Source organism: Mauremys mutica, chromosome 6 (genome assembly GCF_020497125.1).
Source record: "Mauremys mutica isolate MM-2020 ecotype Southern chromosome 6, ASM2049712v1, whole genome shotgun sequence".
NCBI classification, from domain to species: domain Eukaryota; kingdom Metazoa; phylum Chordata; order Testudines; family Geoemydidae; genus Mauremys; species Mauremys mutica.
This window is the reverse complement of record NC_059077.1, coordinates 72826926-72853410: the sequence shown is the minus strand read 5'-3', so window position 1 is coordinate 72853410 and position 26485 is coordinate 72826926. Positions and strand designations below refer to the sequence as shown.

General features: G+C 41.4%; 1 long non-coding RNA gene across 1 annotated transcript in view; it reads left to right on the top strand.

Moving 5' to 3' along the window:
* Nucleotides 1–24950, top strand: part of LOC123372179 — a 53471-nt gene extending 28521 nt beyond the window's left edge. Inside the window, exons 4-5 of the long non-coding RNA XR_006580158.1 lie at nt 19773–19961; nt 20490–24950. This is a non-coding gene — a long non-coding RNA (uncharacterized LOC123372179). The remainder of the gene's footprint in view (nt 1–19772; nt 19962–20489) is intronic.
* The last annotated feature ends 1535 nt before the right edge of the window (nt 24951–26485 follow it).

Here is a 26485-nt window from a genome sequence, read left to right as displayed (position 1 = left end):
TCTTCTGCCTCCCTTCCCCCCACCAAATCTTGATCTCTTCTGGTCTGCCCCATCTAACCTGCTCTAGTTCTGTCTCTTCCCCACTGCTGACTTCTTGTTCCAGTCCCATTCTCCTAGCTACACACTCCCAGGCTTGTCAAACCAGTCTTAGTCCCCTTGCCCATCCAGTCCCAGCCTCCCCCCTTCACCCCCGAGAGAGTCACAGTTTCTCTCCTCCACCCCCTCCAATCCCAGTCTCACCAGAGTCTTTGTCCCATCTACAATTTTCCTTCTCTTCTCCCCGCACCCCCGCCCCAAATTGGTCTGCAGCTTTTGTCCTCTCTGTATTCATAGATTCATAAGCCAGAAGGAATCAATCTGATTTGAAAGACGTTTCAGAAAGGGCTTAAGAAAATGCTTATTAGTATATTAAAACTTAGTATATCTTACAAAAAGATCCATTATAATGGAAAACAAATTGCTTTTGTTTCCTGCCAGGCAGAATAAAACTTCCCTGTGATATCAATCATACAGTGATAGCACAAGTTAATAAAAATTACCTGAATGGACTGCCAATGTACCAGGCCCCTCCTTATCTTATCAGGAGAGAAGTCTGGTCAGACCAGCACAGGGATGGACAGTTGTTAGGAAGGGAAGTGGAGAGATGTGAGCTTGCAATCTGACCTCCTCTAGAAGTTCCCACAAATAATTCCTAGAGCATATCTTTTAGAAATACATCCAACCTTGATTTCAGAATTGTCGGTGGTGGAAAATCCACCATGATCCTTAGTAAATTGTTTTAATGGTTAATTACTCTCACTGTTAAATTTACACCTTATTTCCAGTCTGAGTTTTTCTAGCTTCAACTTCCAGCCATTGGATTGTTGCACCTTTCTCTGCTTGATTGAAAAGCCCATGATTTAAATAGTTGTTCCCCCATGTAGATACTTACACACTGCAGTCAAGTCACCCCTTAACCCTCTCTTTTGCTCAGCTAAATAGATTGAGTTCTGTGTCTGTCACTATAAGGCATGTTTTCTAATCCTTTAAGCATTCTCATAGCTCTTTGCTGAATCCTTTTCCTCTTCCACAGGTGGGTCACAGTGCACAGGAGAGACCAATTCCTTTTTCTTAGTTCCAGTTCCTGTCTCCATCTTGGCCTGGAACAGCATTACAGGGAAAGTCCTTCTTGGCCCCTGTAGATCTGAGCTCCAGCATGCTGAGTTGATCTGTGAGAATGGCATATGCACAGACTGCTCACATGTTGGATTGTGAGGGTACAGACTAGAGCATGCTCAATCTATTTATGGGGACCGTGTGTGTGTGTGTATATATAATATATAAAATAAATAATCTAGTCAGCACTAGGAGCTGAGAGAGGTTTGAGCATGCTCATTGAGATGGGATCTTAGGAGAGCATAACAGCTAAATTTGAGGAAGTCTCTTTACTGAGCATGTGCAAACATTTCCCCCAAGCTTTATAATTTGGCCAAATTTGTGTGGACTTCAAGTCTCTGTTCCAAAGCATAGGCGCATTAGAGTGGTTCAAAAAAATTGCTGGAATAACGTTGGACAATGTACATGAACAATGTAGTAGTAAAATTATGAATCATTACTATTTAAGAATTGCCCGGGCATCGTGGTCTTTTTATTCTCAACCCCCTGTCCTATCTTTTCTAAGAACAAATGTTAAAAGTCTAACTGGAAGTTTCTTCAGATTTTCCAAATGGTCCAAAAAAAGTAAGTTTATTCAGCTTTCCCAAGGGTATACTGTTGATGCAGCTGAAGAGCTTTCCCTTTTTAAGTAGTTTGTGAATCAGTGAATTTAAAAAGTTGATATCTAATATTGATACTGTATTATATTGCCAGATACAGCAGTGAAAAATAAGGAACCAGACTGAGTCAATGATTGTGATTTAAATGAAGTTTGTGTGTAAAGGGAAAATCAGCTCTAAGCAATACAATTTTGGCAAAATATTGTAAACTTTAGTGACAGGGTGTACTGATGGGCAATACTGTTAAGGGATAGAATGGGGGTTGTATTAACCTTTGTTTGTTTTTGTTTAATGATAAAGTGAAGAAATACTACTAATATTTGCAACTGAGTATACTTATGCTATCAAGTTAGGGAAATACACCCCTGCTGAAAGAGGTAGTAAATAAAATGAACTAAAACCAAATAGTAAGTTGTAAGGACACATGACCAGAGTGGAATAATCAGAAAAGTAGCTAATCAATAATGCTGTACAAGACACAGTTCAGCCATAAATACAAAGGTCCCCTGCCTTGTTGTTAAAACAAGGGGAACATAAACGGGAGACTTATTCCAGCCTGCTGGAGAACAATAGTTCTTGAAGTGACTTTGCCTTGTACAATGGACTGGTAAAACAAGTTCAAAGAGCATCAAAGAATGCGGAGGGACTTCATCTAAACAATATGAACTTTAGGCTGGATATGGTTTTTTTTAGTGGCTAGCAGAGTTTTAATGATGAAATTGCAACATGAACAAGCATAATGTGCAAAATTGGCTAAACGATACCCTGCAGAAGCATCCATGGAAAGTGACTTGTAGAGGTAAGTTGCTGATTGGAGGAAACCAGTCAGTGTTAATTGTATTTCCAAAGATGCCAACAGCTATGGTCTAACTTGTCTTACACAAGCTGGCTTGTTTCTCTCTCTCTCTCTCTCTCTCTCAGTGGTCTTGGCAGGCCCGGGGCAACCATTTAGGTGACCTACGCGGTTGCATAGGGCACTAGGATTTGGGGGGCGGCATTTTCTTCGGCAGACTGTGGCGGCTGGATCTTCGGCCACCCCAGTCGCTGCCGGCATTTAGGCGGAGGGGGCAGGGGAGCGCGGGGAGGGCCGCCTGCAGCAAGTAAGGGGAGGGCGGCAGGGGAACTCGCCATCTCAGCTCACCCCTGCCCCGCCTCCTCCCCGAGCACGCCATGTCTGCTTCACTTCTCCTGCCTCCCAGGCTTGCGGCGCCAATCAGCTTAGGCGCCGCAAGCCTGGGAGGCAGGAGAAGTGAAGCAGCGACGGTGTGCTCGGGGTGGAGGCGGAGCAGGGGTGAGCTGGGGGATGATAGCTAATGAAACTCTGTAACATTATATTCAATTATTGAGTCCTTCTCCTTTAGTTATGCAATCGATATTCAAGGAACCCTAAGAAAGGTGGTGCAGTTTGCTTAACTCAGGTTTATTTTACACCTTATCTTTGTTGCAACAAATACATTTTTTCCTAACCTGGGTTTTGGACATGACTGAGCTATTTTGGCTGAATTTAGATATAAAAATCATCATGAGGCAGATACCTACTTGTAATATTTCAGCCAAATAATTATAGTTTAACAAAATTATAAGTAACTGAAAGGAGGTTCTTATAATGAGATATGTCAGGTGACCTTAATTGCATGTGTGCTACCAGCATCACTTACCCTAGTGACTGGGCACTTTTATTATATCAGGACGCTAACAGTGGAACCTGCTTACAGGGCCAAATTCTTGTTCATGTGTATAGCTGAATGCCCAGAAAGTGGACAGGAGAGCTAGTGGAGGCAATATCCCTGGCTGCTGTTGCCCTCCTATTACATAATTCTATGGAAAAAGGCTTTTTTTCTTTTTTTTTTAAACTAACTAGAAATTTTTGTCAAACTGAAAACCCAGCACCAATTTTTTCAGTTCAGGGGGTTTGGTTTGGTTTTGGACAAAAATCCAAAAATTTGTGATAACTTTGGACAAACTTTTATCCCCATCAAAATTTTCTATGAGGGGGGAGAAGTCATTCCTTGCCCAGTTCTACTTGTTTTTGTAGATCCCATGCAAGCAGAGCCATCCACAGCTGCAAAATAGTGGCAGCAATGTATTTGTTCATCACACTTATTCTGTTCTAATTTATGCTGGTTTTATATCAGTGCAACCCCATTGAATTCAGTGGAATTACTTTGGATTTATAGCAGTATAACATCATGACTCATGCTCAAGCACTTCACATTCTAGCAAATTCTACACTTTCAGAGTCTGTGTTTTACAGAATCCATGTCCATGAATTCTTTTACCAGTACAGCTTATATCATAGGAGGTGGTGATTTAACTATATTGACAAAATAACTCCTTTTGCTGAAATAAACTGCATCTTCACTATAGGTATACTGACAAAACCTTTGAACTGTAGACTAGCCCTCACTCTTTTATAGACTTTAAGACCAGAAGGGATCATCGTGATCATCTAATCAGACTTCCTACACATCACATGCAACAGAACCTCACCCATCCACTCCTGTAATAGATCCATAAACTCTGGCTGAATTACTGAAGTCCTCAAATCATGATTTAAAGTTGCATGTAGTGGAAATTTCCAGGGGCAGGTATATATAAACAAGCAAGAAGCAGGCTAGAGATAACGAGGTTAGTTCAATCAGGGAGGATGAGGCCCTCTTCTAGCAGCTGAGGTGTGAAAACCAAGAGAGGAAAACTGGTTTTGTAGTTGGCTAGCCATTCACAGTCTTTGTTTAATCCTGAGCTGATAGTGTCAAATTTGCAGATGAACTGAAGCTCAGCAGTTTCTCTTTGAAGTCTGGTCCTGAAGTTTTTTTGCTGCAGGATGGCCACCTTAAAATCTGCTATTGTGTGGCCAGGGAGGTTGAAGTGTTCTCCTATAGGTTTTTGTATATTGCCATTCCTAATATCTGATTTGTGTCCATTTATCCTTTTCTGTAGAGACTGTCCAGTTTGGCCGATGTACATAGCAGAGGGGCATTGCTGGCATATGATGGCGTATATTACATTTGTGGACGTGCAGGTGAATGAACCGGTGATGATGTGGTTGATCTGGTTAGGTCCTCTGATGGTGTGTCTGGTGTAGATACGTGGGCAGAGTTGGCATCGAGGTTTGTTGCATGGATTGGTTCCTGAGCTAGAGTTACTATGGTGCGGTGTGCAGTTGCTGGTGAGAATATGCTTCAGGTTGGCAGGTTGTCTGTGGGCGAGAACTGGTCTGCCACCCAAGGCCTGTGAAAGTGTGGGATCATTGTCCAGGATGGGTTGTAGATCCCTGATGATGCGTTGGAGGGGTTTTAGCTGGGGACTGTATGTGATGGCCAGTGGAGTCCTGTTGGTTTCTTTCTTGGGTTTGTCTTGCAGTAGGAGGCTTCTGGGTACACGTCTAGCTCTGTTGATCTGTTTCCTTATTTCCTCGTGCGGGTATTGTAGTTTTGAGAATGTTTGATGGAGATTTTGTAGGTGTTGGTCTCTGTCTGCGGGGTTAGAGCAGATATAGTTGTACCTCAGTGCTTGGCTGTAGACAATGGATCATGTGGTGTGCCTGGGATGGAAGCTGGAGGCATGAAGGTAGGCATAGCGGTCGGTAGGTTTTCAGTATAGGGTGGTGTTAATGTGACCATCACTAATTGGCACCGTGGTGCCTAGGAAGTGGACCTTCCGTGTACAGGCTTGGTACAGGCTGAGGTTGATGATGGGGTGGAAGCTATTAGACCTAAGCATGTCTGTGGCACCCATTAGCCAGACACAGTGAATTCTTCTCCCAGCAGTAACTCAGAACGTTTCCCATCTAGAGTCCTATATCTGGCAATTAGAGATATTTGCTATTGGAAGTCAGATTGCCTACAACAGCATGTGGCCCATTTCATCATACCATCCCCTCCATAAATTTATTGCGCTCAGTCTTGAAACCAGTTAAGGGTTTTGCCCCCTTGGGAGGCTGTTGGACTCTGAACCATTTCTTCTCTACAGATCTTGGGCCAGATTCTGTTCTTTAAGGGTGTGTCTACACTTTGAGCTGGAGATGCAATTTCTGGCATGGGTAGACATACACATATATAAGCTCTGATCAAGCTAGCACCATAAAAACAGAAGCATAGCCACGGTGTAGCAGGTTGTGGGTTAAGTTAACCACCGCAAAGTGAAGACTTAATCCAATATAAACAGGTGTTTATATGGTGTAATGCCACTGAAGTCCGATTAGACTGTGTACCTAAAAGCAGAATTGGGTCACTTGTGTCCTCTAGAGCTTCTTACATAAGAAGGTTAGAATACATTCCTTCCTCTAACCTTAAGGAACCCGCCTATCACTTGTTCGTTCAGTATAGGTTGATGGACCTGAGATGATCTCAGCAGAGATAGGAGAGAATTAGGGAATGGTGAGTTCATAGGCACTAACTTCCCCTCTAGTCAGGGGGTGCCTGAGGTACCCCCGCCTTTCCAGGCCCTGCCCCTCTCCTGCCTCTTCCCCCCCAACTCTTTCTGCCCCCTACCCCCGAGTGCACCCTGTCCCTGCTCCTCCCCCACCCTCCCAGAGCCAACATGCAGGCCGCAAAACAGTTGTTTGAGGTGGGCAGGAGGTGCTGGGAGGGAGGGGGAGGAGTGATCAGTGGGGCTGATGGCGGGGGAGAGGTGCTGGGGGGGGAGGGGTGAGAGGGGAGAGTTTGGCTGCCAGTGGGTGCTAAGCACCTGATGATTTTCCTCAGCCCTGGAGCACCCACAGAGTCGGCACCTATGAGTGTATTAATCTAACATTTTTTGTGGTCTCTTTTAATCTATATATCTATATAGATCTATATCTATCTATATAAAAAAATCTGAGGCGCAGGATGGTTCTTTCCCTTAGTCAACTCACCCATTCTTGACACAAACTATAAATACACAATCTTCTCCTGCAGCTCATTAAAAGGATTCTTATTTTATTCTGCTTCTTACAGATGTCTTAGAACTGTGGAAGAAAGGAAATTTAGAGATTGATCCAAAGCCTCTTGAAGTCACTGTTGACTTCAGTGGGCTTTTGAATCAGAACTTTGTGAATTTCATTACACCCTATAAAATAAAGGGAGAGTTTTCATGTGTCTTTCATTTTAGCTTATTCTAAAGTAATCTGTTTTTTTAAATTTTATTTTGTTTATATCAGTGTTTTCAGTTTATCTCCCATTTTGAATTTTATACTTGTAAGTTTTTTTTCAAGCTGTTACTGATTGAGAATAGTTCTGGAGAAAAAGCCATAGACACACCAGAAATTAATATCCTTCAGAAAGCTAACAGTTGAGATCAAATGTATTCTGTAGGGTTTTTTACTGATTACTCTGGGACTGATCCTCTCTTGGGTGTTTCTACTGATTTCAGGCCTCTGTCTTTTTGCCATAACTTGAGAGAGGATTGTAACCGTTCTGTTTCCTGTGTTTGGCTTTGTTGTAACTCAGACTTTATTTAATTACAACAACAACCAAAAAAAACCCCTGATATCTGTAGCCCTTTGCTTCTAGGCAACTATACTGAGAAGAGAAGCTCTTTAAAAATATTTGTAAGATCATTATTTTTATTCCTCAGGGTAGCCTTATTACTTCCTACCCATCCCACCAAGTCCCATGGGTTATTCCCATGGCTGTATGATAAATCTTTACAATAGATCCTTTGGCAAAATCTGATTTTTATCTGCTGATCCAGGACAATAGGTGAACGTGTAATTCTCAGTAGGTTCTTTTGATATTTCTCAGTTTTTCCACTTTCTTCTCTATAAAAGGATAACCTTTCCACTGCTGCCTTGGGGTGATGTGGAGTATGAAATACAAGCTTTCAATAAATGACCTACTTAGCCTATTTCAGGCTTCAGATAATCAAAATAATGATAGGGAGAGCTTGAAGGCTTATTAGCATACATAGTATTATAGTGACACCTCGACTCCTCAGTCAGGATGGACACCTTGTTCCAAGCACTGAACAAATTGAAGTGATCCATAGTGATACAAATAGGTCAATTGTAGTAATGCAGATTGATCATGGTCAAGATGAGGTAGAATTAAAATAGTTTGTCTACATTGTTCGAAAAGTGGTACCTCAGCTCTGTATTTCTTGCATTTCTAAATTTCTTGGGTTTTTTTTCCTGTTTTCTTCTATATCTAACATTCTTGAAAGGGAATGTACACTCACACCCAAACCACTGGTGTACATGCAACCTTAATTTCACCTTAATAAGGTGTGAGTGTGTGAGAGAGAGAGAATCATCTAATTGAAGTAACCATCCACCATTTTCACTGATTCCTGGGGAAATGAACATTCCAGCATACTTTGGCTATGTCTACACCGCCCACAGAGTGAGATTTCTAGTGCTGGTTGACAGACTTGGGCTTGCACTAGCACTTTAAAAATAGTTGTGTAGATAACTCTTTGGAGCTGCAACTCAGGCTCAAGTTTAATCTCTGAAGCTAGCCTCGGCTTCAACTTCAAAGTGATGTCTACACAGCTATTTTTAAGAGTGCTAGCTTGAGCCGTGCTAAACTAAATCTGTTGACCTGGGCTGGAAGGCTCATTTCCACAGGCTATGTAGACATAACTTTATCCAACACTGTGCTTGCTGTCTTCCTTGAATGCTTCCTGATTCCCCAAAACAAGACAGCAGTGGGCCAATCCTGCTGTTTTTGTTTTTTCAGTGCCACAGATACCCTTTTAGAAATAGAGTTAATAGGATTGATCATTTCATTGTAAATAAGTTGCAGTTCATTGGCAGACATAGCTTTACTGCTGTGTCTAGCCAGTGAGAAACAAGTAAACTTCGTAATTTGGGTTGAAATGTTTCTCATTACACCTAGTAATATGAAATTTCTGGAACACCCTGCACTACTTTGCTTGTCATTTGCATTGTTTTTGCTATTGAAACTTATTCCACGTCCCTACAGCAGATAATTAATCTAGAGAAACATCTGAAAAGACAACACTTAATTAAACAAACAGCAGTACATAAATCCTTTGACATTTGTTTCAATGTTGCTTGTTCCCCAAGTATAGTAACACTTCCTCAGCCACATTATATTTGTTTTCCAGCAGCAAATTAATTAAATTTTGTGAACTTCACTTCTTTGTCAGTGCTTCTAACAGACTGGTTTAAGAAAGGTACAAGAACTATACTTCACTGTTCAGTCAAACCATTGACACAAGTGGAACACCTTCTTTGCCATTTCAATTTTCAATTGCTATATACTACATCTTTTCTGTGCACCCATCGTTGGTACTGTCATTGCTTTTCTGTTCATTTTAGTCAGTGCTTGCTTTAAATTATGTTATTGACAATATATGTCAACACTTTCCAATCTACTCTTACCATTGTGTTTCATTTTCTTTTCAAAATGATTTGAATCCACACAAGACCACTGGAGAGAGCAAAATTGCACCCATATGTTGATCTGACAAACTTCAAATTGCATGTAAATCAGCTATGCTAAAGGAGGAGTGCACAGGCTTCCCTGGAGATATTGGAAGCTCCAATATCTTGTTGTTAGAAAAAATTCTACATAAACTACTAGCACTTGAGAGAGAGGTGAGTGGTTTTTTCCCCCTGTGTACTAAATTCTTGAAGAACATTATGCATTTCATACTACCTCACAAGGCCAGTAAAATAGGTGAGGAGAGACCTAAAACTGTCAAAAGAAAATGGAGTACTACTCATGCTTTAGAAAATCTTTTCAACCTCATTGGCTGCTAGTTTGCCTGCGATAGCATTGACCATAAAACCCTTTGGTTCATCATCTGATCAGGATATGTATGCAGCTTCCATAAACTTCAGTAATAGTTTTAGTATGGATCAAAGGCAGTATTTATATGAGGTATTCATGTACTTATTCTTTAAGTACCTTTCCATAGAAAGTAAGGAGAATCAAAAAAATGATATGACTATACATATCCTTACCACTTTGGTCTGTATTTGAAACATAAAAGCAAAACAAGACCAATTACAAGGCTGCAGCAAAAAGTAAACTATAAATCCTAATAAATAACATAGCTCAGGCTGCAGTAATTATGAATCAGATGGATTGGTTCAGTAGTCTGAACTTTACAATGAATGAGAGTGCTTTCAATTCCTAAAAGATCTGTGGGCATCTGATAGTTCAGTCAATTTGTGACATGACTGGTAAGGGTTAGAGCAATTCAGAGAATATATAGCAGCTTCTTTCAACTTTAGTTTGGAGCCCAGCCAAGAATGAGTTCTGAGCTACTGCCTGCAATATTTTGATAGGTGCAATGTAGAGAACCAGCACTCCATATGTGGACCTGAGAAAAAGTTAATGGAGCAAAATCACCAAGTGAATGTTATGTTTTTCATACACATGAGCAAATTCATACTTTTACTCAGAACAAATTTTAAATTAAAAACTAATTAAAAAATGTAAACTCTTCACCAGAGAGCACAGTGTAATTACACCATGTATAAAATGTGTGTGTATGTGTATTTAGTCATATATTAGTCTGTTTTATTTTTTTTAAACCTAGAACTGAATTCACAACTCACTGCTGCTGCACGTTTAATGTCCTGTTCATAAATGAATATCAATCACTTGCACATATTGCAACTTTCTAGAGCCAAGGACAGTCTTCTATTCTGAAGAGCACTTACAAGATGTAAGATGTTACAAACTAATTTGTGTACATATTTATGTATAAGTTAGCTTGTAACATCTTACATCTTGTATTGAAACTGCTCTTCAAAACAGAAGGTTGCCCTTGGCACTAGAAAGCTGCAATATATACAAATGATTGATATTCATTTATCAACAGGACATTAAACATGGCAGCAGTGAGCCGTAAATTCAGTTTTAGGTCAGGAAAATAAATTAATGGATATCATTTTCCTATTGAATGGAGTGTTTAGAATTTGCATTCAGCAGGTATTGGTAGTCCTACTGAGAATTCAGCGATGGTGCTACAAAGGTGTTGTCTGCAATAGTCACGTGGCTCTCAATCTGATTTGAAAGACGTTTCAGAAAGGGCTTAAGAAAATGCTTATTAGTATATTAAAACTTAGTATATCTTACAAAAAGATCCATTATAATGGAAAACAAATTGCTTTTGTTTCCTGCCAGGCAGAATAAAACTTCCCTGTGATATCAATCATACAGTGATAGCACAAGTTAATAAAAATTACCTGAATGGACTGCCAGTGTACCAGGCCCCTCCTTATCTTATCAGGAGAGAAGTCTGGTCAGACCAGCACAGGGATGGACAGTTGTTAGGAAGGGAAGTGGAGAGATGTGAGCTTGCACACAGACATGCTGGAGCCGAACCCCTTGCACCTGAAAGAACATGTGGAGTGTGCCTTGGGAAGTGGTTTCTCTGCCTCCCATTTACTAGCCAGGAGAAGATGAGGGGATTAGCACTCTCAGGTCCTCCTTTCTCGATGTAAAGCTTCCCCAGGGAATAGCATCCAAGGACCATCTTGCCATAATTGCAACAACTTAGCTACAGGTGTCAGCACCACCATTTTACGTGACGGACATTTGACAAAATTACTATACTTCGTGACGGACATGGGATGGGTGGGGTATGTCATTCAGTCATTCAATTTTTTGAAAAATTACCACAGACCTCAAAATTTTTGCCACAGACACATTGCTGACCCCTGCTTAGCTACTAACTCTCTTAATTACAGTATGAAGTCACAGAGGAAGATGTTCAGGTTCATCCTTAATGATGATTTTGTGTCCAACATGTTCAGGAGTAAGAGACAGAAGGGAGATGGAAGGAAGTAGGGATGGGCCAGAGGAAAGAGGAATTTACTGCTGAGAGATGCAGTTTGGGATGTACCACAAGAAATTCCAACTTGCCATTTTTCTACCTTCAAGGGTCATATAATATAACAGTATCTTTAAAATGATCTGTTCAGCTTATTTTCTCTCTTGTATAATACATTTTTCCATTCAGCAATCTCAGAACAATAATTCTATTTAGATATTACTGAGTGTACAAAGGAGAAGATTGCTGGTTTCTCCTTAGATCTGATTTTAAGATTCTTCCATCCCTGTTATTCAGCATGCAGGTGATAGAGCACAGATTCAGACTCAAAAGGAAGGTGACCTGCCAGTCCTTGCTTAAGAAACTATCTCTGAATACCTCATTAGCTATCACCTGAAGTCGAGCAAATAGAGCTGGCCAGAAAATGACAAGTCTGTTTCATGACAAATTTCAAGGTTTCAAAAGTTGATTCCACTCATCATTGGAACAAAACCAAAATGTTTGGAACATTTTTGCATAACAATATTCTGTCAAAACAGCTGTTTTTTGGATCAGAAGGTTCAGGTTTTTGATTTGGGTGTCTCTCTCTTTCTCTATCTCATCAAAAGTGACCAGAGAACCCTGGACCTCAAACCTTCTCAATAACGTTGTCAAAACTAATATAGCTCCGTGAAATGTTTTGGCTTTGACAGACTTATATTTTGACAAAAATGTTCTGACTCCTTATTATCCTTGGTTACTCTATAATTCTACTTCATAACTGGCTGTAGCTTGGCTTATGCTGGCACAATCTCTCTTCTTGCTACTTTCTCTTTAGTAAAGAATACACCACTGTGCACTCCTTGCTCTCTCATTCCACTCATCTGTAACTAGGAAAAAAAGCACCTGTAAACAGTTCCTGTAAGTAACTTGAATGTTATTTGCAAATGTCCTTCACACATGGATTTAAAATTTAAAAATGGTAAAAAAAATTCCAAATTCATGAACATTCTTGAATTTCTGTAGTTGAGTTGTGCACATTCAGTGAAAATATAATTGTAAGCTTTTGCCAACTGTGCTTGAAACGAGAGTTTGGCTGGGTGACCATGTAGGAAATTCACCCATCCCTACTCAAAGCCTGAGAAACTGAGAAAGGGTGAGTGGGTAGAGAATGGGATTAAATCTATTCTCTCTACCAATAGGCAGGCAGTGGGTCTGAAATGCTGCTTATTTTACTAATCTATGCACTGGACTACTGGCTGCTCCCCTCCACAGTACAGGGTTTGGGGGCCATTGTCTGTTAGCACATATTCAGAAACCTCTCTCCTGGCCCATGCCTAACTGTCCTCATGGTAGCCTAGCCCAGGGCTAATATGGAGTTCTCATCTATAGCATGCCAAGGGTACAGTTGCTCACCTATATCCCACCTGAGAGAGGACTAAAGAAGTAAGTCTATGGTGGTTAGAGACTTCTGAGTGAATGAAGGCAAATTGAAAGCTCAGTTCAGTGATGGCAAAAAATTGTCCAACTAGTATTCACTTAATTCTGAATTCATTCTACTCAGGTGACTAAGAAACCCTCAGACATTTTAATAAATAGCAATACATAAAACGGTATGATCTGATATCAGTTTAAATGTCTGATTCTCATGTCTCTTACACTGATTTTATAATGGGATATCTTCACCAACTTTAGTAGAGTTATTCCTGATTTGCACCTGAACAAGTGAGAGGCGAATCAGGCTCTCAATGCACAAATGCATCCTCTCATCTCACTCACCTTATTTAAATGCAGTAATATTTGGCACACTGATTACTGTGGACCTGCATATACTAGAAAAGCAGTCTGTCTGACTCTTCGGTTAATGACTTTTGTAACACGTCTCTTAACTACCAAAAAAAAAAAACCACCTGGCAGGATGCTTTGCATCTAATTTTGAAAGACTGAAGGTTTGCCATTTCACTAATGAAGCTGAAAAGAAAGCAATTAAAAGTTTGTGTTTGAAAAATGATATTCATTAAGCCTGCACCGTATTGTTTAAAACATGGAACATAACTTCATATCAGAGATGACTGTAATTTTACATTCAAATGTACTTTTGATTGTTTTACTCTGAGCATGCATGCTTTCTATAAACTGGAACCTTTCTTTCTACAAACTCATTTTTTATCAGTATGATGAGTCCAATAAGTGACATGCTTCTCATGTAAGTCAATCATTCACTGCTATTCTAGAAGTGCTTCCAAATTGGACTTTACCCAGCTATTTTCCCCCAGTTAATAACTGTGCTAAAGAAAGCATGAGCAAATTATTTCAGTTATCAAAATTCACCTCCCCATGCAGCATTTAAATCCCCAAATTTCAAATTGTGTGGTGAAGCCTTTATATTTAAATAAGGCAGCATCTAGAACTCTTGCTAGTATCATGGTCTCTGCCATACCTGATAACCCCAGCCTGCTCCTGCTTCCATGCCCCAACCTCCATGCATTCATCTGGAGGAAACCCGTAATCCCAATTACATTTGTCTCCTACTCCCCAAAACTGGCACTGCTCTGGGTTCCTCTTTCTTGACACACTGATCTCATTTCCCTGGAAATAATTGAGCATTTGGAGGAAGGAATTCCTCCCAACTCTCTAACTGTGTTGGAGGAGCATCCCTCTCCCTTTCAAATGCCTCTGTCTGGGGTGGAAAGGACATCTCACTACCCTCACCTTTGGGGTGAGAGAAAAACATTCATGGGGAAACATTGACTGCCCACTACGACTGCTTGCTGTCCATGCTGTTAAGTCATCTGATGTTTCTGCTCTGACTGTCCAGAGTGAACTAACTTGTCACATTTCTTCATCAAATTATCTATGATCCACTTTTTAAAAATGATTTCACCAATTCTATTAAGCCCTAATAAATATAAAATGGGATTTTCGAATATGCTAAGTGTTGGCTTAACTCTGCCTCTGTTGAAGTTCATGTCAAAATTCAAATTGACACCCAGGGGGGCAGAGTTAAGTAAACACTGATTGTTTTTGAAATCTCACCCATAAATACTTGCATTCAAAAAAACCGCAACCCAACCCAAATCAAACAAAACCCCCAGACTTTTTGGGTGGACGTAACCAAGCAAGTTTATTGCTATAAAGCAAGTTTATTTTTCATTTGGTCTCTCTCATTCTGTCCTATTCTTGTTAGTGTAACCAAATGCCATATCTAGTGTAGAGATATAACATTGCAACTGGGATTTTGAGTGGAGGTACCTAAGCAAGGATTCCACAAGAAGTGGTCCATAGTATGAAAAGTGTAAGTATCACTGATGTACACAAGTATGGTTAAGTACTTGATTAGGTAATTAGTTCTTTGTAAGATATTTTTTTTTTAGTGCTGAAAACTATTTTCCAATTATTGCAGAGTTTAACTAGATAAAATATACAGAAAGAATTACTATTCTAGGCTTGATGATGTAATTGTTCTACATGTGGAACTTTCATTGAAGGATATACCATACAAAGGGATTGCAGACTAGGGACTGTGAAGGTTTAATCAGTATATTGGTTTTGGAACTAGAGTGATATGTTAATGTGATGGAAATGAATGGAAGTATTGACATGTTGTATGGTAAGATAAAATGACTTAAATTCTTCGTTCATTAATATTGTGTACATCTGGAATAACTCCGACGAAGACAGTGGACTTAGTCTGGATTTACAGCACATAAATGAGAGCAGAATTTGTATTCCTTTTTTTCTTTGCTTTTATAGGGGTCAGCTTTTTAGTTGTGTCAGAGCTCTGTGTAAAAGGTGGCTTTAAGCCAGCTCTGGTTATCTAGACTCCAAGGCACTTAGAAGCTGATTCTGTCTGTGGTGTAACTCTAGGTTGTCTTAAGTTACACCAGCTTGTAATGGCTTCCAAGAGGCCATTGTGCAGCAGGAAATCACCAGCGCTCCCATAATTCTTCTCTTCCAGGAAATCAAAGAGCGGCTGAAATAGAATTTGTCAGCTATTTCCCCACACCAGTGAAACTCTCGGCTGCAGATTTAGGTGTAGTGCAAAGGGGCCATATTTCAAGTCAAGATTTGTCCTTAATTGTTTGAATTAACGTCTCTAATTTAACCTAATTAGAGCAACTTATTATGATGACTAGCCACAATATTAGTATAGGCTTCTTTTACAGTGGTAGTGTCTGCCATACCAAATTATAAAAATTGTGAGGTAAAGAGTTACTACCACAATTTTTCCTTTTGTGACATAAAACAAATTACCATAGAACATTGAACATTGATGCAAGGTATGTGCAGAATTGGAACAAATATTACATCAGAGAAAATACGAAAATATCTGTCTAATGCAAAAATATTGCATTATCATCCCTCAGGCTGGCAGTTTGCACTCTCTTCTGCAGATGAATCTCATATACATTTGCCTAGTTCCTAAAGAACTGGTGCATATACTATTCACATACAACTATGGACAGTATAACCAATTATTGTGATGTATATGTGTAAGCTGTTTCACAATTAATTCAAGAGATATTGAAACAAACTCTTATGTTAGAGCAGTTTGCAAGCCCTTAGAGCAAATCTGAATGTCAATACTGTTGTAATACTCTGCAGGGGCTTTAACTGGCCCTAAGAAATTAGCCTCCATGGCTGATGGCTCTTCGAAGCTCTGGCAGACTGCTCCTTTTTTTCCCTGAGAGGGGTAATTCCCCCTCACCAGAGAGATTTTACCTATTAAAAAGTGGCATATGCCAACCACTCACAAACAGAGACTAGAAAGAAACTATCCTTATGATTAGTTTTTTCCGTGATTGTCCACTGTGGGACTTTTTGCACCTTCCTGTGAAGCACTGAGTACTGGGCATTGTCAGATGCAGGATATTGGACTAGATGGTTAGTTGGATATAACCAGTGTGTTTACAAAATGTACGTGCACAGTTTCAGAGTCTAATATTAGCCCTTTTTTGAATATGTAATCGGGACAGTGAGTTCAACTCTATTTTTGATTTTTTGGAATGTGTAACTGGGGTGGTAACTGATTCCTAAATGTTACTAATAATGAGTATCATACTTGTGTACTCTTTTAATATTGCTACAGCTACCAAACAAAGGCAGCTTCTATTAAATACTACATGGTAAAGATGTGGCTAATAGGTATGGGTGGTTACTAGCTAAGGATGCTTCTAAGCTAATTGGAAGCTAAGGTAACTCCTTAACTGGTTCTTAATACACTGGCTTAATTTAGCTCTGGTGGTGGTGTGTCCAGGACTGGTCATACTAGGTTTACTTTTCAGGTCATAAGGTGTAAAATAAACCTTTTTATTTAAGAAAACATATTTCTACACATATTTGAGTAGGTTTAATGTTTTCTCTTTCTTCCTCTGCTTGTTTGTTTTGCAAAGCAATACATTTAAAAATATTTAAAAAAAACAAAAATGTAATGACATCTTGCCTCATCTAAGTCAATAGGAGTTTAGAAATTGAATTTCTTGGGGCCAGGATTTCACCTTTGAAACCTTTTCAGATATTCCCATTTCTATTGTTAAATTAGCACCAGCTAATAGTGTTAGTTTTAGATTGCGCTACACATCACAAAGTGGGTACCTCCTTTTAATAACAAACATAATTAGAACAGAAAAAAGACACCACATGAATGTAGTCTCATGGCAATGATTATAATGAGAACAAGTGGCACAACATGAATACATTCTTGTAGCAATAAAACAAAAATTATAGAAAATGATAGACACTTAAAGTTTTGTTTTTAAATGTATTAAGCTTCTCCCCACCTGACATACACAAGCTGGCATACAGGCTATTCTGAGGCAAGTTGGAAGTGGGTGATCCAAATGCATAGGGTTTGTAGATAAGGGTCAAAATATCAAATTAGGCATATGTGATGCAAACAGGTTCCAGAGGTCTGACACCGCTCCCACTAAAGTCAATGGCAAGGTTCCTATTACTGTGGGAGTACAGAGAGGTAACTGTATGAAGAATATGCACTTGCATGTTCAAAACAGATGATTGCATAAAGCATAAATATGATTGCAACTGCATATTTGTTCCCACAAACATCTGTGCTCACACACCTAATTTGCTTGCACAACTTGGGTGACTACTACTGAAAATTTCATCCATGTGATAGTGTGACAGATTTCTGTTACCAATCTGCCTGAGCTCCAGGGATGCACAGCTCTGCTCCCCTGCCCTCGTTGTCTCGCCTGTGTTTTCCATCTTTGCAGCCCTGGTTTAGTGTACTTTTTTTTTTTATGGCTGTCTGTGGCCGAGTGAGAGATAAGCGCTGCAGGTTTCTTGTCTGGAGCCATGACCTTGGACTGGGGCCAGCGTAGCGTCTTATTATTAGACTATGCTAGTTAGCTCCAGTGTTGAGTTAACCAGTTCTCTGCTCTCTTCCTTTTTCCCCTTTTTGGCCTTTCACGACCTGCAGAGGAATTTTTCATTCCACACTCACTTACACCTTTGACCCTTCCCCGAAATGCCTTGGGATGCTTGCAACCGTGTTAGCAACATACAATGCTGATCTGCCTCCCCATGGGACCCCCTGACAGAGGGAATCCTTGGGCTTGTGACAGTCCCAACATTTTGTTGTGAGGGGTCATCATTTCGGTTTCCACTCTCCCTCTGACATGGTGGCTAGGGTTACTATTGGCCTTTTACATACACAGCAATATAGCACGCACATGCTACAGACTTGTTAGATTAAATATTGTTGGAGCTGGGAGCACACCGAATTCAATGTTGGTTGGTTCCCGGCCTCAATTATGGTCTTAATCAGTCCCTGCAAGGTATTCCGTGTGTGGAGGGCCAATTTGGCAGTCTGTTTGAGGGTGGCGGTGGCCACTGACAGGTGGGTGAGATTTTCACTTATGACCAGTCCCATGGCCGTTTTTAATCATTTTAACCACTTGTTTCTCATGGCCCCCTGCATAAGGAGCCACTATGGTCCGCCTTTTTGGGTGGGGGTGGGGGACAAGGACACCGTTTGCCTGAGGACAGCCAGTTGGAGGGTGGCCTTCCCCCCTGGTACAATTGGGAAGACGGGCTGGGACCTGAAAGCATGTCAGGGGCAGGTAAATGTTTAAAGCTCCCAAGGTGGCATTTAGGAGGGTCCAGTGTTGTGGCTGCCACCCATTTAGTGGCGGGTAACATCTGCCACCACTGCTGCTGGGGGCAAGATGTGGAGATGCTTTCCAAGAACTGTTTCCTGGAGATTAGGGGATAAACGGAGAAGGCTACAATTTAGAAGGGGTGCTGGAAATCGTTTGGGGCTTGTAATATTTACCTCCTCACAATGGTGGATTGCGTGTGCGGATAAGTGAGTGATATGCGTGATATACCAACATTTGGGACCGTGGGGGTTAGGTTGAACTGTACATCACTTGAGGGCTAACATTGCAGTTACCTTTTGATGCCAACTGTCAATGTGGAGCATTGACTCAGATGGCATGTTAAATTTTTCCATGATCTTGAATACCTCTCCATGTACCCTCCCATTGGTAGTCCACTTGAGCCATTTTTTCCAGATTTTTCCCTCCCAGTGGAACCGTAAGCATTGGCAGTATGGATGGAGGACTTCCTCCTCCAAAGCAGGGGCCATTGTTCCCAGGTGTCTACAAACCCTTTTGGAAGGGGGATTTAGGTGGCGATGGGATGTACTGTTGATCCATGGGGTGTTGCCTGGGGAGGTGCAGGGCCCTTCTGGGTTGATCCTGTCTGGGATCCAGCTGGGGAGGGATATGCAAGGCTGGGAGACCCGAGACTCTTGGCAGGGGGCTGCCCCTGGGAAAACACCCAGGCAATACATGATGCCACATTTTTAGGATGCCAAGCCACACTTGCCCCCGTGCCAATGAATAATTGACCCCCCCCTTTTTTTTACTAGGGCCAATTTTGAACAGTGGTAAAATTAACAAAGGAGGACAAAAGTGTCGGACACTTGAGGATCCCAATAGACATGTGCCACCATACATACATTGTATTACACTAACAAATTTTGCAGGCCTGAAGCAGCAAAAGCAGTCCCACCACTCCTGTTTAGGGTGTCCCTGGGCTCTTCCTATTACTGCCTGGTTCTGTTAACAAAGCAGAAAAAGAAAAGGAAAAAATATTGTAAATGTTTCTATTGGGGAAACTGAGGCACGGAGGATAACTTTATACATTATTAGTTTCTTCACTCCTGCCCTTCCTGGCTTTTGTTATGGATGTTGTTTTCTTAGTTTAAGAGGTCACAACAACAATATTTCATCCAGGGATCAGGGGCTGCTATTGCTCACCAAAGGATCTTCTATTCTGCTTTAGGCCACCACATGAGGAATGGGTCTGCCCCTTTGGGATCCATGGGAGGTCCGAGGACCCACCAGGTATTTTGCTGCGGCCCTTCTGTGTTTATTCGGACTATGCATTGCCTCCACGGCTCCTCCCCTCCAGCCTTGCACCACACTGTGGCTCGACCCCCATCTGTGCCTCCACCATGGAAAGCCTTTGGAGGTACTTTTTTTCTTCTTATAATTGTAATTATTTAGATAATCCCATGGATAGCTGGAAACCTGGATGGTTCAGGCAGGTGGCTGGTTCACAACCGAGGCCCATGACACCATGACCAGAAACCTAGGGAGAAACATATATTTTGAGCTAATTAGCATGCGCCCATTTTAGTTTGCCTGGTAGCTGATTTTACATTTCAAGTATTGTTTTAGGGATTTAAATTCCCCATGTCTGCACTTACTACTTTCTTTACTCCTGCCACTATGCCCTTAGGCTTCCAACCCATTTTTTAATTTCTTTGTCTGCTACCTGCCTGTTTGGCTGTGCCCGATCCTGCTTTTTTGTTGAACCGTTCCTTTTCAGGGGCACAGGCTTTGTTCCACTTCCAACTTAGCAAGGAGGGTGGGCTCCTTAACTATTCCCCACCCCTCCTGGTCCCTTTTTTTTTGTGTGCTCTCTTTGTAGCTGGGGGAGCCATACATACAACCTTCTCCCTCTTTACCTGATGGACCTCTTCTCTTCTTAATGAAGGTGCAACAAAGGTTCTGCCCAAAATTGAGGATCCTCACAAAGAGAGAGATCAAGGCCCTCACAATGGTCACCCGAATCTTCCCCTGTGAGGCTTGCCATCTGGACCAAATGCACAGCCAATTGACGTTTTAACTGTTTAATTTTCTTTTCAGGGCGAGCACACTGCTGTTGCAGCGTATGTTGAGGACAAATGGTTAAATCTTTGACAAGTCCTTGAAGGACCAGTACTTGCTTAGCCAGTACTTCCAGGAGGGTGTGTTTTGCTTTTTCTGCCTGCAAGTCCTGTCTTAAGGCCTGCAACTTGTCCTGGGCATAGGCTTGGGTTGCTGCCTCAGTTGCTCAATTTCCACCAGGTGTCGAGTACACACCTCGTCCCTTCTCCCCAACTCCTCTTTCTGTCCCGACAACATATGATACCATGTGGCTTCTGCAGTCGAAATTAATCCCCCAGCTGCCCCTAGGTTTTTGCCTTTCAGCTTTTCATACTCGGCATACAGGTCTAACAAATCCTGCCAAGTCTGCACTTTCTTCCGAAGCTCCACCACTGAACCCCAGGGATTGTATCCCATCTTGGTGAGAGCCCTCTCCAGCTGGGAGAGGTTCCATCCCTTTTTGCTGCCTCCCCCATGGCTCGGGCATCAGGTCCACCTGCCTCCCGCGATGCCAGCTGACCGGCAGCCAGACTACTGTGTCCGCACTCCCTAATGCCCGTACGTCCGGCCTTGAACCCGTCATTGATGTCATCACCCACGACTGCAGGACTCCCGAGTCCACAGCTGTACCCTTCTGTTTCCTGAACATGCTGTCACAATCCCTTAGTACAACTCTGAAGGTCTTTTAATTACTTGAGATTTTACGTTGCCCACACTGGCACCGGGGCTTACAATGCTCAACCGCCCTTTGCAGAGCTGGAGGGAAGACGCTAAGTCTCCCTCTGTATTACTCTGTCCGATCCCGCTGAGGGTATATACACCACAACCCTTTCCAGGCAGACCAAGACAGCCTATGTTACGACTGAGGGTGTATGTACCAAGGATACTTGTCACATGGAGCGAGGGTCTTTAAGCCCACCTCCTATTGCCCAGTACTTTTACGACTGGGGGTAGACCCACCTGCACCCTTCCCCTGCCAACTGGGGTGGAGAGAGGAATACTAAACCTCCCTCCAGTTCTCTGTCATGCTACGACTGAGGGTGGGGCTCACCTTTAATTATAAAATTCCCAACATGCAATACCAACAGTGCTAGACAAAGCAAACATGAAATACCAAAGCAAGGCAGTTGCGCTCTGCAGGGCTCTCCCCACTCCGCAGTTCTCCACCAAAACTGTGACAGATTTCTGTTACCAGTCTGCCTGAGGTGTCAGGTGATCAGGCTGAGGCCACAGCATCTTTTGGGGAGGAGATGACAAAACACACCAAGTGTCTAAGTTTTACAGCTTTATTAATAAATAAATAATAATTTCTCATCTGGTGCCGTGTCCTTGGACTGGGGCCAGCATAGTGTCTTATTATCGGACTGAGCTAGCTAGCTACAGTGTTGAGTTAACTCATTCTCTGCTTTCTTCCTTCTTCCCCCATTGGTCTCTCGTGACCTGCAAAGGAATCTTCCATTCCACACTCACTTACACCTTTGACCCTCCCCTGAAATGCCTTGTGATGCTTGCAACCCCGTTAGCAACATACAGTGCTTATCTGCCTCCCCATGGGACTCCCTGAGGGAGGGAGTCCTTGGGCCTGTGACAATAGGATGCTAGTCACCTCAATGTTGGGATGATGTTGGCAATCATAGTGTGTACTAATGGGTCTTTGCATGACTCCATAGACCAATCTGGGAAGAGCAACAGTTTACCATACTGGCCACAGAGTCATCTGCCTAGTTGTGCTGATTGAGCGGCACATGTCTGGAGCTGCACTTCTAGCTGCTTGATGCAATCATGGACCACCCACCTGTACAATGTGGTGTCATACAATACAATCAATTGCCACTTGCTCAAAGGTAGAGTCAGAAATGTTCATTTTGTGCAGATTTTGCTTGAGGAATTTCATCTGCCCTCCATGCTTATGATTGCCAGAGCTTGATTTGGTATATACCTTGTTTTGACAAACAGGTCCCAGGTATGCAAATTACATGGCCAGTCCATCACAACTAGGCACTAATCAAATGAGCCTGGATGCTGACCAAACCAGCTTTCACCAGGACTTCTGTGTTAGAAACATGCTTCTGCCATTTGATGTCCAGAAATCATTATAGGTGTCACAAATGGAAACTGACAAGCTTTTTAATGTGCCAGTGATAACAGGTCCATGTTTTGCACCCATAGAGCAATGTCATGAGGACAACAGCATTATAGACTTTGATTTTTGTCTGTAGACCGATTCCCTTTGTTTCCCTATTTCTGATAGAGGTGACCATGTGTGGTGCTGGCTTTTTTAATTCACACATCCTCTTTGCGGTTGATTGGTCATTTCTTGCTCAACATGTTGCCAAGATAAGTAAACTGGTTTGATGGCTTGGAGTAGGATACCTTCCAAGCTTATTGAGGGATCCTGATAAGGTGGTTGAGGAGCTGGCTCATATGTAACTTCAGTTTTTGTTTGACTGATGGTAAGGCCAAAATTATGAGCTGCCACAGCAAAGCAGTTTGTAAGATCTTGTAACGCCACTTCAGAGTGCGCTGTCAAGGCATAATCATCAGCATAGAATAGTTCCTGGATCGGTGCTTCTATCACCTTGGTGTTCACATGCAGATGGGAAAACTTGAAAAACTTTCTATTGTGGAGGCATATAAAGAGACCTTTGGAAGATCCACAAAGGACCTCCTCTAGTGTCACAGGAAAGGATAGACTAAAAAGGCTAAGAGCAAGGACACATCCTATCTTCACCCCATTTTGATTGGAAATTGGTCTGCTAGATCACCATCAACACTAACTCTTCCAGCCATGCCTTCATGGAATTGCCAAATGACGTTAATCAATTTTGTCTGGATATCCAAATTTAGCAAGAATTTTTTGGAGGATGGTGCAGTTGACCAAATACTTTGGTTAGATCAAGAAACACAATGTACAAAGGTTGGTGCTGTTTGTGACATTTTTCCTGTAATTGTCAAATGATGAAAATCATATAACAGTGTTCCACTGAACATAAAGCTGCACTGTGACTTGGATAGAACCTTGTCAATGACTTGGGTCAGGAGTTGGGCCAGGAGGATCTGTGAAAGAATCTTGCTGGCTACAGAGAGCAAAGAAACACTACAGTCTTTATTACTTTGAGACTTCTAGACAGTGGCAGTGGTATCTTTCAGTAGTTGCTGTATAATTTCTTGAATCCAGACATAAGAAAAAATCAAAATCTTGTCAATGAGAAGATTTTCTCCATGTTTTAAAACTTCAGCTGGAATGACATCAGGACCAGAAGGCTTACTATTTTTCATTACTTAAACAGCCTTCAATACCTCAGTTCATTTGGGTGGATTGGCAAGTACATATGTGGGGAATTTGCTGACATAACCCAACAACTCATCAGAAACAGTAGATAAATGACTAAGTAGCTCACTAAAATGTTCAGGCCACTGTTGATGGATGGCAGTGTGATCTGTGATGAGAGATTCACTATTAGCACTTGTAAGCGATGCCAAGATAGAGAGGGCAGAGCCATACATGGCTTTGACCGCATTGTAGAAACCTTGGGAGACATGTTTATTAGCAAGGGCCTATAGTTAATTTGCTTCACAGTCGAACCACATATTTTGCATTTGGTGGAGTTTGTACTGGGGTGAACTGCAAACTGCCCTATAGCTGGCCTTTTTCAACTCAGAAAGTGAGTCATCTAAGAGTGCAGTATGTGTTTGTTGATTGGCATCAAGAAGATGCGGTATTTCAGGATTATTATTGTTGAACCAGTCTGCAAGATCACATTTTGTACATGCAACACAATCCACAACAATTTTATAGATGTGTGTCACATAAGGATACCCATTTGGCAGATAAGTCATCACTGATTATTGGAAGAATTTCTAAAATAGTAGTTAGCTATGTTGAAAATTGTTCAGCAATTGACACATCTTTCAGGCAGAGAATATTTACATGCTTAACTGATAGGCTTGTATGCATTTTCAGCCAAATAAAAAGGGAAAGTTTTGAGCAAACATAATGGTGGTCAGTCCAATAATCAATTCTGAAAAATACCTACATTATGCATACATCTCATAGGTCCCGCTCTCTGACCAACCACATAGCTGATCAGATGCCAGTGTCATGAGTGAGGGTACATCCAGGTTATTTTATATTTGTCATGGAGTCAGAAGACAATGTTTGTAATAACACAATGGTGCTGGACACGTGCTGTCAACAGAAGTAGGCCATTGTTCATCTTACCATTTTTTTTGCCAAGTACATTATACCATATAGAATCATCATGACCAACATAAGCATTAAAGTCACCAAAGTAATCAAAATCCTGTCCCATACCGTGGCTGACTATACACTGATATAACAGCATTCCTTCATTGGTATTAATTGATCCATAAATCTTTCACTTAAATTATGCTGAATTATATCATAAAAGTGCATATGTACAGGAATTTATTTAAAGTACAATTTGTAAATTGCCTCCTTTAACAGGAACCTTAAATAAATGGGATTTTAATTAAATATAGTACACACTAAAATTCTTGATTGTATCTAAGCTTACAAGCATACTTTATTCCAGAGTCAGCATGAGTTTAAACAGTAGCCAATGAATGACCCTCTGTCACTCCTTTGCAGAGCCATAGATTATTTACAATTTGTGTTTTGGGGACGCACAGTCTCTCTGTTATCTCAGCAGCAACATGAGAGCAGCAGCCCCTTTGTATTCCAAAGTCTCATCATCAGGTCAGGCAGGGGGACCTAAAGGGATGGGTCTTTATTAAGCTCTGATAACATTTTAGCAGATGCTACTGAGCTTGCTCTATTTTTCAGTGGCTTCTAACTTTTTAATTTTTAAATTATTCCATTCATCTGGCCCCTAAATATTTGAAGGTACTGTTCCTCAGTTTGGTTTGTGGCTTAGATCTAACTCATATACAAGCCAATGGACTTGTGGGAGTTGTTCTTTCAATATCTTTAAAACCATGGCAGTAGCTTTAATGAGAGTTGGCTTATGCCTTACCTCCATATCAAGTTTTAAACTTCAGCCATTTTCATCCTCATTGTAATGTTCCTTCTCCTCCTCCTCTAAACATAATGCTACTTGTAAAGAAGTACTTCTCCTACACCTTCTAACATTCCTTTTTTCAAGGTTTTTGTCTCTGCTCAAGGCACACCATTTTATTTTGGATAGATCCAAGTTCAAGGGTGTTGAGATCTTAACATTTCTTTGTGAAGTTCAGATCTGGATCTAGATGGAAACTTTTCCAAAGTTCAGGGTGTATTGCTCTGTTTTTACATGGGCAAAATAGCATACCAGGCTTTGAAAAATATGTTGCTTTAAAGCTAAAAGCAACATGAATGCAAATAGTAGTACTAATGCCCTCTAGTTAACATGATTCATTTACAAATGAACACAGATAGGGTTTGAAGCTTTGGTTTCATTTTTCTTTCAGCTACAAAATGTCATAATATTAATATCAAATGTGGGTAACAGTAATAAATCTAAATAGAGAGTGTAAGTGGGGTACAAAGGTGTCTACTGTTGCTCTTCTGATCCCATGGCTGCTCTGCACCAGACTGTCCCCTGGAGCTTAAAGGCTGCCCTAATCTGTGCCAGTTGCCAAGGACCCCAAGCAGCCAGGAATCACAGGACACATAGAAGCCCCCCGGCCTTGTGCTTCCCTGTAAGCACACTCCCTATGCTTTCATCCACAAATAGAAGACACAGCAGAAACTATGGTGGCTCTACACCTCTAGAGGACCCTCTGTGCACAGTAGAGTTCTTCCAGGGGCCAGAACATTTAGGTTTAAAACTGGTTTCAGTGGAAAAACTCAAAATAGCTGAGCACAGCCCTGGCTTAGCACCT